At 45.0% G+C, this 16890-nt stretch overlaps 1 protein-coding gene across 5 annotated transcripts in view; it reads right to left on the bottom strand.

Moving 5' to 3' along the window:
- The window catches only part of DAAM2 (dishevelled associated activator of morphogenesis 2), a 249283-nt gene that overhangs the window by 95701 nt on the left and 136692 nt on the right, over positions 1 to 16890 (bottom strand). The window lies entirely within an intron of this gene.

Here is a 16890-nt window from a genome sequence, read left to right as displayed (position 1 = left end):
AAGCTATTTTTGGCCTTGAAACCTCATTCTTCTGGTAATCCTATTCAACAGGTTTTGATTATTATTTCTTTTTTGCGCGGCGACCCACAGGACTGGGCGTTTTCTCTTGCACCAGGAGATTCTGCATTGAGTAATGTTGATGCATTTTTCCTGGCGCTCGGATTGCTTTACGATGAGCCTAATTCAGTGGATCAGGCTGAGAAAAATCTGCTGGCTTTATGCCAGGGTCAGGATGATGTAGAAGTATATTGTCAGAAATTTAGAAAATGGTCAGTACTCACTCTGTGGAATGAATCTGCACTAGCGGCTTTGTTCAGAAAGGGTCTCTCTGAAGCTCTTAAGGATGTAATGGTGGGATTTCCTATGCCTGCTGGTTTGAATGAGTCTATGTCCTTGGCCATTCAGATCGGTCGTCGCTTGCGCGAGCGTAAATCTGTGCACCATCTGGCGGTACTGCCTGAGAGTAAACCTGAGCCTATGCAGTGCGACAGGACTATGACTAAAGTAGAACGGCAAGAACACAGACGTCTGAACAGACTGTGTTTCTATTGTGGTGATTCTACTCATGCTATTTCTAATTGTCCTAAACGCACTAGGCGGTTCGATAGCTCTGCCGTTATTGGTACTGTACAGTCCAAATTCCTTTTGTCCATTACCTTAATGTGCTCTTTGTCATCGTATTCTGTCATGGCGTTTGTGGATTCAGGCGCTGCCCTGAATCTGATGGATTTGGATTATGCTAAACGTTGTGGATTTTTCTTGGAGCCTTTGCGGTGTCCTATTCCGTTGAGAGGAATTGATGCTACACCTTTGGCCAAGAATAAGCCTCAGTACTGGGCCCAGCTGACCATGTGCATGGCTCCTGCACATCAGGAAGTTATTCGCTTTCTGGTACTGCATAATTTGCATGATGTGGTCGTGTTGGGGTTGCCATGGCTACAAACCCATAATCCAGTATTGGATTGGAACTCTATGTCGGTAACCAGCTGGGGTTGTCAGGGAGTACATGGTGATGTTCCATTTTTGTCTTATTTCGTCATCCATTCCTTCTGACATCCCAGAGTTCTTGTCGGACTTTCAGGATGTATTTGAAGAGTCCAAGTCTGATGCCCTACCTCCGCATAGGAATTGTGATTGTGCTATCGATTTGATTCCTGGTAGTAAATTCCCTAAGGGTCGTTTATTTAATTTGTCCGTACCTGAACACACCGCTATGCGCAGTTATGTGAAGGAGTCCCTGGAGAAGGGACATATTCGCCCATCGTCGTCACCATTGGGAGCAGGGTTCTTTTTTGTAGCCAAGAAGGATGGTTCGCTAAGACCGTGTATTGATTACCGCCTTCTTAATAAGATCACTGTTAAGTTTCAGTATCCCTTGCCATTGATTTCTGACTTGTTTGCTCGGATGAAGGGTGCTGATTTGGTTAATTGGTCTTCTGCTGCCGTGGAAGCTTTTCAGGAGTTGAAGCGTCGTTTTTGCTGTGCCCCTGTGTTGTGTCAACCTGATGTTTCTCTTCCGTTCCAGGTCGAGGTTGATGCTTCTGAGATTGGTGCAGGGGCGGTTTTGTCACAGAGAGGTTCTGGTTGCTCAGTGTTCAAACCATGTGCTTTCTTTTCCAGGAAATTTTCTGCTGCTGAGCGTAATTATGATGTGGGCAACCGAGAGTTGCTGGCCATGAAGTGGGCATTCGAGGAGTGGCGTCATTGGCTTGAAGGAGCTAAGCATCGCGTGGTGGTATTGACTGATCATAAGAACTTGACTTATCTCGAGTCTGCCAAGCGCTTGAATCCTAGACAGGCCCGTTGGTCGTTATTTTTTGCTCGTTTTGATTTTGTGATTTCATACCTTCCGGGCTCTAAAAATGTGAAGGCGGATGCTCTGTCTAGGAGTTTTGTGCCCGACTCTCCGGGGTTATCTGAGCCGGCGAGTATCCTCAAGGAAGGAGTCATTGTGTCTGCCATCTCCCCTGATTTGCGGAGAGTGTTGCAGAAATTTCAGGCTAATAAACCTGATCGTTGTCCGGCCGAGAAACTGTTCGTCCCTGATAGGTGGACTAGTAAAGTTATCTCTGAACTTCATTGTTCGGTGCTGGCCGGTCATCCAGGAATCTTTGGTACCAGGGAGTTGGTTGCTAGATCCTTCTGGTGGCCATCTCTGTCGCGGGATGTGCGTGCTTTTGTGCAGTCCTGTGGGATTTGTGCTAGGGCTAAGCCCTGCTGTTCACGTGCCAGTGGGTTGCTTTTGCCCTTGCCGGTCCCGAAGAGGCCTTGGACACATATTTCGATGGATTTCATTTCTGACCTTCCCGTTTCTCAAAAAATGTCGGTCATTTGGGTGGTCTGTGATCGCTTTTCTAAAATGGTCCATCTGGTGCCCTTGGTTAAATTGCCTTCCTCCTCTGATTTGGTGCCTTTGTTTTTCCAGCATGTGGTTCGTTTACATGGCATTCCTGAGAATATTGTTTCTGACAGAGGTTCCCAGTTTGTCTCGAGGTTCTGGCGAGCCTTTTGTGGTAGGATGGGCATTGACCTATCTTTCTCCTCGGCCTTCCATCCTCAGACTAATGGCCAGACCAAACGAACCAATCAGACCTTGGAAACATATCTGAGATGTTTTGTTTCCGCTGACCAGGATGATTGGGTGTCATTTTTGCCGTTGGCTGAGTTCGCCCTTAATAATCGGGCCAGCTCGGCTACCTTGGTCTCTCCATTTTTCTGCAATTCTGGGTTCCATCCTCGTTTCTCTTCAGGACAGGTTGAGTCTTCGGACTGTCCTGGTGTGGATTCTGTGGTGGACAGGTTGCAGCAGATCTGGACTCAGGTAGTGGACAATTTGACCTTGTCCCAGGAGAAGGCTCAGCTTTTCGCTAATCGCAGACGCCGTGTGGGACCCCGACTTCGTGTTGGGGATTTGGTTTGGTTATCTTCTCGTCATATTCCTATGAAGGTTTCCTCTCCTAAATTTAAACCTCGTTTTATTGGTCCGTATAGGATTTCTGAGATTCTCAATCCGGTGTCTTTTCGTCTGACCCTCCCAGACTCCTTTTCCATACATAATGTATTCCATAGGTCGTTGTTGAGGAGATACGTGGCACCTATGGTTCCATCTGTGGAGCCTCCTGCCCCTGTTTTGGTGGAGGGGGAATTGGAGTATATTGTGGAGAAGATTTTGGATTCTCGTGTCTCTAGACGGAAACTCCAGTATCTGGTCAAATGGAAGGGTTATGCTCAGGAAGATAATTCCTGGGTTTTTGCCTCTGATGTCCATGCCCCAGATCTTGTTCGTGCCTTTCATGTGGCTCATCCTGGTCGGCCTGGGGGTTCTGGTGAGGGTTCGGTGACCCCTCCTCAAGGGGGGGGTACTGTTGTGAATTCTGTGGCTGAGTTCACTTCTGTGGTCACAAGTGGTATTGCAGTCTCTGGGCTTCCTCCCTCAGGTGTTTTGGTGAGCTCGTTGGCTGCCTTGCTATTTAGCTCCACCTGAGTCTGTCTTCCTTGCTCCTTGTCAATGTTCCAGTGTTGGATCTGAGCTACTGCATCTTTCCTTGGGCCTGCTGCTCTGCTAGATAAGTGCTTCTAGTTTGTTTTCTGTTTTTTTCTGTCCAGCTTGCTATTGTCTTTTGCTGGAAGCTCTGAGAAGCAGAGGGGTGCACCGCCGTGCTGTTAGTTCGGCACGGTGGGTCTTTTTGCCCCTTTGCGTGGTTTTCGTTTTAGGGTTTTTTGTAGACTGCATAGTTCTCTTTGCTATCCTCGCTCTGTCTAGAATATCGGGCCTCACTTTGCTGAATCTATTTCATTCCTACGTTTGTCTTTTCATCTTGCTAACAGTCATTATATGTGGGGGGCTGCCTATTCCTTTGGGGTTTTTCTCTGAGGTAAGTCAGGCTTGTATTTCTATCTTCAGGCTAGTCAGCTCCTCAGGCAGTGCCGAGTTGCATAGGTAGTGATAGGCGCAATCCACTGCTGCTTATAGTTGTGTGAGGATAGATCAGGTACTGCAGTCTACAGAGATTCCACGTCTCAGAGCTCGTCCTATTGTTTTTGGTTATTGCCAGATCTCTGTATGTGCGCTGATTACTGCACGCTGTGTTGCCTGATTGCCAGCCATAACAGAAGACATCCAGGCCTCTCTTGAACCCCTCGACTGAGTTCGCCATCACCACCTCCTCAGGCAAGCAATTCCAGATTCTCACTGCCCTAACAGTAAAGAATCCTCTTCTATGTTGGTGGAAAAACCTTCTCTCCTCCAGACGCAAAGAATGCCCCCTTGTGCCCGTCACCTTCCTTGGTATAAACAGATCCTCAGCGAGATATTTGTATTGTCCCCTTATATACTTATACATGGTTATTAGATCGCCCCTCAGTCGTCTTTTTTCTAGACTAAATAATCCTAATTTCGCTAATCTATCTGGGTATTGTAGTTCTCCCATCCCCTTTATTAATTTTGTTGCCCTCCTTTGTACTCTCTCTAGTTCCATTATATCCTTCCTGAGCACCGATGCCCAAAACTGGACACAGTACTCCATGTGCGGTCTAACTAGGGATTTGTACAGAGGCAGTATAATGCTCTCATCATGTGTATCCAGACCTCTTTTAATGCACCCCATGATCCTGTTTGCCTTGGCAGCTGCTGCCTGGCACTGGCTGCTCCAGGTAAGTTTATCATTAACTAGGATCCCCAAGTCCTTCTCCCTGTCAGATTTACCCAGTGGTTTCCCGTTCAGTGTGTAATGGTGATATTGATTCCCTCTTCCCATGTGTATAACCTTACATTTATCATTGTTAAACCTGTGTATCACTGTGTATCACTATGTATCACTATGTATTACTGTGTATCACTATGTATCACTATGTATTACTGTGTATCGCTTTGTATCACTGTGTATCACTGTTTGTCCTGATGAAGAAGTTTGGAACTTCGAAACGTGTCATCTAATAAACCGCACTCCTAGATGCCTTTCTCTTGTATCTTCTATGTCGGCATTGCAGAATTTAACCCTTCCATTCCAAAGAGCATTTTATACACATCAGAGGCAGCGATTATTAAACTAAATCCATGATGTTATATTGGGGCTCAGGCCCCTCCGTATACGGCTCTTTGGCTCGTTCTCCTAGTCTGCAAGATGACAAACACATTGGAATTAATCATTAAATATATTGTAAATTGTTATCAACCCACTAAATGCCCAAGATATCAACATCATTGTCACGATATGGTATGAAATATCACATAAGTTTAGTTGCTCGTCAGCCCATGAGGTGGGCTAAACCCCCCCCCCCTTCACTAGCTGACTCTACTTGTTTCTCTCTGGGCTACGGACTGTATGCTAGAAGGGGGTTTTATTGCTCTGGGGTCGTAAATTCCAGGCTCAGAGGAAAGTCCCTCACCCCTCCCACATTCTCTAGTTCAAACTGGAAAAGTGGCTCCAAGATTCAGGAAAGATTCTTTGTTTAGTTTTTGTTAGATATTAGGCAAACGATTTAAGCTAGGAACATGAAAATATATATTTGTAGTCTCACTCGGTGTATCTACACATCCCATGAATCTCGGGTTTCTAACTCCGTCTGGTAAAGAAGTAGGGTTTTCTCTGTAAATATGTATCCCAGATAGGACATATTTGATCTCATTAGAATGCTCACGTTAATCCGAGATGAATGATAGGTTTGGTCTGACTCTGACACGTTTTGTAGTGAAGTTATAGAAATTAGAGAGAATAGTTTAAAGTTTAGGCAGAATGTAGAGAGAGGAGGGTCTGGATAAGCCAGCCTTTCTGTGATGTCACAGCCTTAATGTTTTAAGTGTCTGGCAGGCTCTGAGGAGGCACTTGCTGCTTGATTTCTTGTCTTGTCCTGGAAGAGCCCTGCTCACGTCCAAATGAGCTGGGACGTATGGGAAAAACTGCCCTAGCCTGGTTGCCTGTCATGCTTTGAACATGTAAGTGTTGCTTTTTCTCATTTATTCCCTTTATGTCATAATTACCCTTGTACATACAGGTCCTTCTCAAAAAATTAGCATATAGTGTTAAATTTCATTATTTACCATAATGTAATGATTACAATTAAACTTTCATATATTATAGATTCATTATCCACCAACTGAAATTTGTCAGGTCTTTTATTGTTTTAATACTGATGATTTTGGCATACAACTCCTGATAACCCAAAAAACCTGTCTCAATAAATTAGCATATCAAGAAAAGGTTCTCTAAACGAGCTATTACCCTAATCTTCTGAATCAACTAATTAACTCTAAACACATGCAAAAGATACCTGAGGCTTTTATAAACTCCCTGCCTGGTTCATTACTCAAAACCCCCATCATGGGTAAGACTAGCGACCTGACAGATGTCAAGAAGGCCATCATTGACACCCTCAAGCAAGAGGGTAAGACCCAGAAAGAAATTTCTCAACAAATAGGCTGTTCCCAGAGTGCTGTATCAAGGCACCTCAATGGTAAGTCTGTTGGAAGGAAACAATGTGGCAGAAAACGCTGTACAACGAGAAGAGGAGACCGGACCCTGAGGAAGATTGTGGAGAAGGACCGATTCCAGACCTTGGGGAACCTGAGGAAGCAGTGGACTGAGTCTGGTGTGGAAACATCCAGAGCCACCGTGCACAGGCGTGTGCAGGAAATGGGCTACAGGTGCCGCATTCCCCAGGTAAAGCCACTTTTGAACCATAAACAGCGGCAGAGGCGCCTGACCTGGGCTACAGAGAAGCAGCACTGGACTGTTGCTAAGTGGTCCCAAGTACTTTTTTCTGATGAAAGCAAATTTTGCATGTCATTCGGAAATCAAGGTGCCAGAGTCTGGAGGAAGACTGGGGAGAAGGAAATGCCAAAATGCCTGAAGTCCAGTGTCAAGTACCCACAGTCAGTGATGGTGTGGGGTGCCATGTCAGCTGCTGGTGTTGGTCCACTGTGTTTCATCAAGGGCAGGGTCAATGCAGCTAGCTATCAGGAGATTTTGGAGCACTTCATGCTTCCATCGGCTGAAATGCTTTATGGAGATGAAGATTTCATTTTTCAGCACGACCTGGCACCTGCTCACAGTGCCAAAACCACTGGTAAATGGTTTACTGACCATGGTATTACTGTGCTCAATTGGCCTGCCAACTCTCCTGACCTGAACCCCATAGAGAATCTGTGGGATATTGTGAAGAGAAAGTTGAGAGACGCAAGACCCAACACTCTGGATGAGCTTAAGGCCGCTATTGAAGCATCCTGGGCCTCCATAACATCTCAGCAGTGTCACAGGCTGATTGCCTCCATGCCACGCCGCATTGAAGCAGTCATTTCTGCCAAAGGATTCCCAACCAAGTATTGAGTGCATAACTGAACATTATTATTTGTTGGTTTTTTTGCTTGTTATTAAAAAACACTTTTATTTGATTGGATGGGTGAAATATGCTAATTTATTGAGACAGGTTTTTTGGGTTATCAGGAGTTGTATGCCAAAATCATCAGTATTAAAACAATAAAAGACCTGACAAATTTCAGTTGGTGGATAATGAATCTATAATATATGAAAGTTTAATTGTAATCATTACATTATGGTAAATAATGAAATTTAACACTATATGCTAATTTTTTGAGAAGGACCTGTATTTGCAATTGTCTCATTTGTAACTTCTTTATAAAATATTTTTGATAAAGCACTGCCTAATTAATTTCAATGGAATATACTATTATATATTAGTTCGTTCATCCATGCTCTAAACTTACCCAGTCTTCTGAAGTGAAATACGCTACTGTTATTGTTGTGTTGGGTTAGCTTCGGACCCGTTTAATCGAAGCTGGTGGCAGTGATACCGATAGTGTGCAGACTTTTGGGTGATGCTGAAGCGGCTGCGGGGTTAATAATTATTGTTCCTGCCTGAGTGGGAGTAGTTATCGCGTCGCTGCAGCGTGCCCAATAGCCAGTACATAGCAGGCAGCCTTTCTGGCGACTAATTACCCAGGGTGCAGTACCTAATCTGACCTGAGAGTAAGGGGGCGCCAGAGAACTGCAAGTGTTAAGTGGAACTGTAAGCGGGATATACATAAATCCCTGCAGTTTGTGGTATATTGAAAGCAGTGGGATACCTAGAATAAGCCCCTGCTGTAAGCTAAGAGGTCAATAGCCTTGTGTGTGGTTTTTCATCACATCGTGGAGTGGAGGGATAACTAAGATAAGCCCCCTGCACATGTGATAGCCGTCTGTTGGCCTAAAGTCACCTCAATCCGTGACATAGGGGTGACGGTCACGGTGTGAATCCTGACCCATTGGTGACAGCGGTCAGGGGAATCGTGACAATCATCATTATTATCATTAACTGTTATACTTCAGTCATACACTACGGCATTAGACTGACTGCACTAGACACCAGAGATATCATTATTAACCCACTAAACACAAGGCATATTAATAATTAACCCACTGGACAACAGGGATATTTTAATTAACACACCCAGGGATATTATTATTTACTAGACATCAAGGGTTAGGGCTATATTACCAACTAGAATCAAAGAAAACAAACCATTTAATCATATATTGGCATTGAGGGAATAAAGACGTAATTATCATCATTGGCTGCTACCAGTAAACAAGAAGGATGCTCGTATTAACCCAATAAGTACTAGAGTTACAAATATTTAGGGTCACTGAGAACTAATTATCACCACAAATATCAGCATGAGCCCCATATTATTAACCCATGGATATGATGAGTCCACGAGACCCTGAGAACGGTCTGCGCTGATTGCATCTGAATCTCATTATTAGGGATTGTAACGACTGGAAACATTAGTAACGTCTAATAAGGATTAGATCATTGTCACAAGTCGTTACTGTCACATTTCAGGGCTCCCAGACAGCAGCATCCGTCATTCCACATCTGTGCCTCCATCCTGGAGAATTTGTAACATGTAGCAAAGTACAAATGTATCGATGATGTGGAGATACAGAAGGTTCTGAAAATATTTTTCTTCTGCAGATACAAACTGACAAAATAAATGAGCACAAAGTGACTGGAGAGCGGAGGCAAATGTCAGCGCATCCATGAGAACATGATCCGAGAAGGACAGGAACGAGCCGAGCGGAAAGATCATCGCCAACAGTCCCAGTGATAGAGGAGCCGGCCACGGGGCTCATGGAGAACACCGAGCAATCAGGGACAATATTAACCCACCAGACACCAGGGACAATATTATTAACCCACCAGACACCAGGGGCATTATTATTAACCCACCAGACACCAGGGGCATTATTAACCCACCAGACACCAGGGGCATTATTAACCCACCAGACACCAGGGACATTATTAACCCATCAGACACCAGGGACATTATTATTAACCCACCAGACTCCAGGGACATTATTATTAACCCTCCAGACACCAGGGACATTATTATTAACCCACCAGACTCCAGGGACATTATTATTAGCCCACCAGACACCAGGGACAATATTAACCCACCAGACACCAGGGGCATTATTATTAACCCACCAGACACCAGGGGCATTATTATTAACCCACCAGACACCAGGGGCATTATTAACCCACCAGACACCAGGGGCATTATTAACCCACCAGACACCAGGGACATTGTTAACCCATCAGACACCAGGGACATTATTATTAACCCACCAGACTCCAGGGACATTATTATTAACCCTCCAGACACCAGGGACATTATTATTAACCCACCAGACTCCAGGGACATTATTATTAGCCCACCAGACACCAGGGACAATATTAACCCACCAGACACCAGGGGCATTATTATTAACCCACCAGACACCAGGGGCATTATTATTAACCCACCAGACACCAGGGGCATTATTAACCCACCAGACACCAGGGACATTATTATTAACCCACCAGACTCCAGGGACATTATTATTAACCCACCAGACACCAGGGACATTATTATTAACCCACCAGACACATTATTATTAACCCATCAGACACCAGGGACATTATTATTAACCCACCAGACACCAGGGACATTATTATTAACCCACCAGACACCAGGGGCATTATTATTAACCCACCAGACACCAGGGGCATTATTAACCCACCAGACACCAGGGGCATTATTAACCCACCAGACACCAGGGACATTATTAACCCACCAGACACCAGGGATATTATTATTAACCCACCAGACTCCAGGGACATTATTATTAACCCACCAGACACCAGGGACATTATTATTAACCCACCAGACTCCAGGGACATTATTATTAGCCCACCAGACACCAGGGACAATATTAACCCACCAGACACCAGGGGCATTATTATTAACCCACCAGACACCAGGGGCATTATTATTAACCCACCAGACACCAGGGGCATTATTAACCCACCAGACACCAGGGGCATTATTAACCCACCAGACACCAGGGACATTATTATTAACCCACCAGACTCCAGGGACATTATTATTAACCCACCAGACACCAGGGACATTATTATTAACCCACCAGACACATTATTATTAACCCATCAGACACCAGGGACATTATTATTAACCCACCAGACACCAGGGACATTATTATTAACCCACCAGACACCAGGGACATTATTATTAACCCACCAGACACCAGGGACATTATTATTAACCCACCAGACACCAGGGGCATTATTAACCCACCAGACACCAGGGGCATTATTAACCCACCAGACACCAGGGACATTATTAACCCACCAGACACCAGGGGCATTATTATTAACCCACCAGACACCAGGGACAATATTAACCCACCAGACACCAGGGGCATTATTATTAACCCATCAGACACCAGGGACATTATTATTAACCCACCAGACACCAGGGACAATATTATTAACCCACCAGACACCAGGGACATTATTATTAACCCATCAGACACCAGGGACATTATTATTAACCCACCAGACACCAGGGACATTATTATTAACCCACCAGACTCCAGGGACATTATTATTAACCCACCAGACACCAGGGACATTATTATTAACCCACGAGACACCAGGGACATTATTAACCCACCAGACACCAGGGACATTATTATTAACCCACCAGACACCAGGGACATTATTATTAACCCACCAGACACCAGGGACATTATTATTAACCCACCAGACACCAGGGACATTATTATTAACCCACCAGACACCAGGGACATTATTATTAACCCACCAGACACCAGGGACATTATTATTAACCCACCAGACACCAGGGACATTATTATTAACCCACCAGACACCAGGGACATTATTATTAACCCACCAGACACCAGGGACATTATTATTAACCCACCAGACACCAGGGACATTATTATTAACCCACCAGACACCAGGGACATTATTATTAACCCACCAGACACCAGGGACATTATTATTAACCCACCAGACACCAGGGACATTATTATTAGCCCACCAGACACCAGGGATATTATTATTACCCACCAGACACCAGGGACATTATTATTAACCCACCAGACTCCAGGGACATTATTATTAACCCACGAGACACCAGGGACATTATTAACCCACCAGACACCAGGGACATTATTATTAACCCACGAGACACCAGGGACATTATTATTAACCCACAGACACCAGGGACATTATTAACCCACCAGACACCAGGGATATTATTATTAACCCACCAGACACCAGGGACATTATTATTAACCCACCAGACACCAGGGACATTATTATTAACCCACCAGACACCAGGGACATTATTATTAACCCACCAGACACCAGGGACATTATTATTAACCCACCAGACACCAGGGATATTATTATTAACCCACCAGACACCAGGTACATTATTAACCCACCAGACACCAGGGACATTATTAACGCATTAGACACCAGGGACATTATTATTAACCCACCAAGCACTAGGGATATAGGCAATATTTTTCACTGCCTATTTTCCTTCTGTCTTTCTCAAACACCGTGCTGCTGGTTCATGTTCTTTTAGAAGCTGCTTTGATCTGCTGTTCCAGCAAATATCCAAACTCGGACACTAGTTGTCGGGCACACAACTGACTCACGTGGTTCATGGACTCACAGTGTAACAGGGCCGGGCCTGGTTAGGAAGGGTTTAGCCAAGGGGCTACCTGGTGTTCACTGGAGCTCCTGATGGTGTGAGGCTTGGGCTATGTGCACACATTGCGGATTCTGTACGGATCCGCAGCGTTTTTTGCGGTGCAGAAACGCTGCAGATCCGCAAATGATTTACAGTACAATGTAAATCAATGAGAAAAAAAAATGCTGTGCACACTTTGCGGAAATTCCGCTGCGGAGACTCTGCAGTTTAAAAGAAGTAACATGTCACTTCTTTTTTTTTTGAATCTGTAGCGTTTTTGTACCCATTCCATTATAGAAAACCGCAGGGGTAAAAACCACAGTGAATCCGCAGAAAAAAATGCAGAAAAAACGCAAAAAAACGCTGCGGAACCGCACAAAAAACGCGACAACACCGCAGGTGCGTTTTCTGCCAGGAGAGGCAGAATCCGCACCAGAAATTCCTAAGGCTAATCCACAACGTGTGCACATAGCCTCAAGCTGCAGGTGGCTGTCAGCTACCACTCCTAGGCAGTCCTCGGTACTGCAGCTGCTGTCCACTGAAGGACCAGGGGACAAGGTCCAGACATTGGCCACACATGGACCAGGGGACGAGGTTCAGACACTGTCCATACGGACCAGGGGATGAGGTTCAGGGACTGGGCATACATGGACCAGGGGACGATGTTCAAGAACTGGCCACACACGGACTAGGGGATGAGGTTCAGGGACCGAGCATACACGGACCAGGGGATGAGGTTCAGGGACTGGGCATACATGGACCAAGGGACGATGTTCAAGAACTGGCCACACACGGACCAGGGGATGAGGTTCAGGCTCTGGCCACACACGGACCAGGGAACGAGGTTCAGGCTCTGGCCACACACGGACCAGGGGACAAGGTTCAGGCACTGGCCACACACGGACCAGGGGACAAGGTTCAGGCACTGGCCACACACGGACCATGGGACAAGGTTCAGGCACTGGCCACACACGGACCAGGGGACAAGGTTCAGGCATACATAGTAACATAGTTAATAAGGCCGAAAAAAGCCATTTGTCCATCCAGTTCAGCCTATATTCCATCATAATAAATCCCCAGATCTACGTCCTTCTACAGAACCTAATAATTGTATGATACAATATTGTTCTGCTCCAGGAAGACATCCAGGCCTCTCTTGAACCCCTCGACTGAGTTCGCCATCACCACCTCCTCAGGCAAGCAATTCCAGATTCTCACTGCCCTAACAGTAAAGAATCCTCTTCTATGTTGGTGGAAAAACCTTCTCTCCTCCAGACGCAAAGAATGCCCCCTTGTGCCCGTCACCTTCCTTGGTATAAACAGATCCTCAGCGAGATATTTGTATTGTCCCCTTATATACTTATACATGGTTATTAGATCGCCCCTCAGTCGTCTTTTTTTCTAGACTAAATAATCCTAATTTCGCTAATCTATCTGGGTATTGTAGTTCTCCCATCCCCTTTATTAATTTTGTTGCCCTCCTTTGTACTCTCTCTAGTTCCATTATATCCTTCCTGAGCACCGGTGCCCAAAACTGGACACAGTACTCCATGTGCGGTCTAACTAGGGATTTGTACCCTGGCCACACACGGACCAGGGGACGAGGTTCAGACACTGGCCACACAGGGACCAGGGAATGAGGTTCAGACACTGGCCACACACGGACTAGGGGATAAGGTTCAGGCTCTGGCCACACAAAGACCAGGGGATGAGGTTCAGGGACTGAGCATACACGGACCAGGGGATGAGGTTTAGGTACTGGTCACACACGGACCAGGGAACAAGGTTCAGGCACTGGCTACAGAAATCATATTATCAATCAACTAATTGGCCCTGAAAGTATTCAGTCACCCAGACAGCAGGAATCATATTTATAACTCACTAGACGAGGCTTATATACAGAAAGCAGTGATCACAGAGAGGGAACAACCAATGGGCCACCAGGGATGCAATCACGAGCTCCAATGCCCTAAACCACCAGGGGAGTTATGTTTAACCCATTAACTACAATTGTCTCTATTAACCTGTTCATCTCTACAGGACACATGATTTGTATGACCCTAGACAACAAGGGATGACTCCACTGACCCCTTTGTTGCCCTAGATCACCAATGATGGCACCACGCACCACCAGGCGTTATTCCTCATCCCATCGCTGCGTTGTGGGAGATGTAGAGTCCTGACCTGCTCCTTCTCAGATGCTTCAGGCACATAATACCCAATCATAAGAATAATAGTGGTGTATATAGCAGTCCCCCGGCCAGCTGGGCACATATATAACCATTATTACATAATGCAGCAGTGTAACGCTCCGCAGCTGCGAGAAACGACTCCGCGTCGCCCAGGAGCAGCTGTACGCTCAGTAATAATTAATACAACATCATATAAGAAAAACAATGTAAAGAAATGGCTTCCAACACATACAAAGTGTTTCCAAACTAGCAGCAAATAACTCGTCCAGTGTCATAAATCTGCGCTGTGTGTGAAAACCGCGGCATTGCAGCCATAATTGTGGGGAAGGGTCCAGTCTGAAACAAATTATTAATCACCCCGTCAGCCTGAAAAATGGATTTCGGAGTTGCCGGTGCCAGAAGTGCTGTGATTAATTTGTGGATCTGTGAGTACAACTAGAGTTTTCACTGCTAAAATAAAACAAATCCTAATAAATAAAGTTTATTCAGGTTTGTAAATGAAAAGTTCTACAACTCTCAGACTTCGGCCCAATTCATTATTGCCTATTTGTGGTTAGTTTTTGGAGCCTGTTTTGTGCCTTTTTATTTTGCGCCACGTCAGTCTTATATGCGTTCACCTGTTTTTCTTTATTCTTGTCATTCTGGGGGGAGAAGGTTGGAATTTGAGGATGTTTTGGGCCAATTCATCAATTGCAACTTGTTAAAAGGGGGCAACATTTTGACCCAGATGCCCTCACCCCAGCTTCCCGTTCTCCCCGGAGAGATTTCTGAGCTTCCAGATTTTACATGCAAATTTTGTGATATTTAGCAAAACGTGCGACTTATTGTGCAAAAGCGTCACAAAAACATGTTAAAAACAAAAATAAAGAGCATTTTATATTTTGCGCAAAATTCATGAACCCGCTGCATTTAACACCAATAAAAACCATGTTGGTGCACCACAACAAATCCACACAATCCTGAAAACTATAACTTTGTTATTTCAATTCTTCACCATTGTTTTCTGTCAGTGTATGAGGACATTCTTGTTTCCACACAAACCCAGCAATCCTGTGCAAAGCTGGTCCTGCTCTCCGCTCAGAAGTGGATACAATGTATCTAGTCTGGACAATGCTCTGCGAGCTAAACACAAAAGCAGCGGCTGCACAGATCGATCAATGTAGACGAATGACTAGAGCATTGACATTTCCTGCTCTCTGTCTCATTTGTCAGCTTTGCTGTATAGACTGGGACAGAATGAGCAGAGTCATCTCATTGTTATTACAAGATAGGTGATGTAATAATCAATTTATTATACTGACAGATGCTTCTATAACTCATAGCTTCTGGGGGATATGCTGTTCTACGTAATTTACTGGTCATTATAATAAGCTATGACTTTTTTGTGTTAATTTTAGGGGTTATAAGGCTAGTTTCACATTTGCATAAAAAAACGCAGCATTTTTAACGCAAACGCATGCGGTGCAAAAAATGCATGTAAACGCATGCAAACACTGCGTTTTTTAGACGCATGCGTTTTTACATGTGGTAAAAAAAACACGGCGTTTTGACGCGTTTACATGCGTTTTTTCCTGCATTTGCGTTTTTGAAACGCATGCTGAGAAGTGTGTGACAGATGCCAATCATCAAAATCATCTAGAAAACCCACTATAAACAGAAATAGCTAGGGTTAGGGTTAGGATCCCTAGGGTTAGGGTTAGTGTTAAGATCCCTGGTAACCCTAGGGATCCTAACCCTAACCCTAACCCTAGGGATCCTAACCCTAACCCTAGGGATCCTAATCCTAACCCTAACCCTTGGGATCCTAACCCTAGGGATCCTAACCCTAACCCTAGGGACCCTAACCCTAGGTATCCTAATCCTAACCCTAACCCTAGGGATCCTAACCCTAACCCTAACCCCAGGGATCCTAACCCTAGGGATCCTAACCCTAGGGATCCTAACCCTAACCCGAGGGATCCTAACCCTAACCCTAGGGATCCTAACCCTAACCCTAGGGATGCTAACCCTAACCCTAGGGATCCTAACCCTAACCCTAGGGATCCTAACCCTAACCCTAGGGATCCTAACTCTAACCCTAACCCTAAGGGTTAGGATCCTAACCCTAACCCCTAGGGTTAGGGTTAGGATCCTAACCCTAACCTCTAGGGTTAGGGTTAGGATCCTAACCCTTAGGGTTAAGGTTAGGGTTAGGATCCCTAGGGTTAGGGTTAGGATCCCTAGGGTTAGGGTTAGGATCCCTAGGGTTAGGGTTAGGGGGTGGGTTATCAGTGTGTATTCTTGTGTTTTTCTATTGAAACGCATGCGTTTAAAAACGCATGCAAATGCATGTGCTTAAAAACGCATGCGTTTACATAGACAGCAATGCATTTTTTGCCGCAAAAAAACGCATGCCTTTTTTTGCGGCAAAAAAATGCCGCTAGAAATTACCACAGGTTGCATTTCCGCAACAAAACGCGGCAAAACGCATGCAAAAAAACGCATGCGTTTTTAAATGTTAAGTATAGGGAAAAAAAGCATGCTTTTTTGCGCTAAAACGCAGCGGCTAAAACGCAAATGTGAAACCAGCCTTACTGTGACTAAAAACATTGGCTTGCCACCTCTGTAGTTTTTTTTCTTGATACTGTA

This window comes from Ranitomeya imitator, chromosome 5, assembly GCF_032444005.1.
Source record: "Ranitomeya imitator isolate aRanImi1 chromosome 5, aRanImi1.pri, whole genome shotgun sequence".
NCBI classification, from domain to species: Eukaryota; Metazoa; Chordata; class Amphibia; order Anura; family Dendrobatidae; genus Ranitomeya; species Ranitomeya imitator.
The sequence above is the reverse complement of the archived record's forward strand: the minus strand, read 5'-3'. Positions and strand labels throughout refer to the sequence as shown.